This window comes from Nelumbo lutea, chromosome 3 (genome assembly GCF_056320005.1).
Source record: "Nelumbo lutea isolate HS-2025 chromosome 3, American lotus-T2T, whole genome shotgun sequence".
In the NCBI taxonomy this organism is placed as follows: Eukaryota; Viridiplantae; Streptophyta; class Magnoliopsida; order Proteales; family Nelumbonaceae; genus Nelumbo; species Nelumbo lutea.
Window position 1 is genome coordinate 72,976,248 of NC_142686.1, and position 1,257 is coordinate 72,977,504.

General features: G+C 37.2%; 1 non-coding gene across 1 annotated transcript; it reads left to right on the forward strand.

Annotated features, from left to right (window-relative positions):
- The first annotated feature begins 505 nt into the window (after positions 1-505).
- On the forward strand, positions 506-612 carry LOC148865475 (small nucleolar RNA R71). The gene has a single exon (XR_016112074.1). It is a non-coding gene; the product is annotated as a small nucleolar RNA R71 (small nucleolar RNA).
- Positions 613-1,257: the final 645 nt, after the last annotated feature.

The following is a 1,257-nucleotide window of genomic DNA, read 5'->3' on the forward strand; positions in this document are numbered from 1 at the left end:
AGGCAGTTGTTGTTGGAATCCCATGGGTGCCATTGGTTGATTGTTGCTCCATGAAAAGTTTGGATTATTCCTCCACCTTGGGTTGTATGTATTTGAATATGGGTTGAAGTTTGACCTGCCAGCATGAGAGATAAAATTAGCATTCTCATGGGAAATAAATGGACTATTTAATTGAGAATCAGAATTAGTATGTCCCATTTGACCACATAAATTGCATAAGATGCTAGATGGTGTATTAATGGCTACAATATTAAAAGTATCCAATTTCTTATTCAGATTAGCAATTTGTGCAGATAGGGCTGTAAAGGAATCGATGTGGTATACTCCCCTCTTATTGGTTCGGTCATTGCTCCACTGGTAGCTTTTTGATACCATCTCCTCCACTAGGTCATATGCTTCCTCTGGAGTTTTCCTCGTGATCATACCACCTATGGCTGCATCAATAATGGATTGGTTAGAGGGGGTAATACCATTATAAAAAGTCTGAATTTGTCACCAAGTTGGTATCCCATGGTGAGGACACTTCCTAAGCATCTCCTTGAATCATTCCCATGCTTCATACAAGGATTCCCTCTCAAATTGAGCAAAAGTAGTAATATCATTTATTAACTTTGCTGTTTTAGAGGGTGGGAAATATTTAGCCAAAAAATTTTGGGTTAGATCATTCCAAGTGGTGATACTTCCTGCAGGGAGTGAGTTAAACCAATCTTTAGCTCTATCACACAATGAAAAAGGAAATAATCTGAGCCTAATTGCATCATCAGTAACTCCATTATGTTTAAAAGTATCACATATTTCTAAGAAGTTAACAATGTATGCATTAGGGTCATCACTTGGTAACCCACTAAACTGAATGCTTGTTTGGATCATTTGAATTATTGCAGGCTTGATTTTGAAGTTGTTGGCATGAATGGTGGGCTTGCAAATGCTGGATGTCGCCTTATAAATGTTTGGACAAGCATAGTCCAAGAAGGTGTGATTTCCTTCTGCCATCTCTCCTTCCAAACTCTATTGCTGGTTCACCAATAACAACCTCCTATCTTGTCTTACCTTTGTTGGCCCTTTGCAACAAGCGAAGGGTCCTCTCAATTTCTGGATCGAATTCAGCTAGTCCTTCCTTTCTAGTACGTGTCATGCACTAGTAAATCTGAACTAGCAAAAAATCGAACAAGTAGAATAAAAAATAAAAATAAAATAATAACAAAATAAAAACAGTAACAAAAAATCCAAATTAATTAAGGTCAACAAGTTCTAATA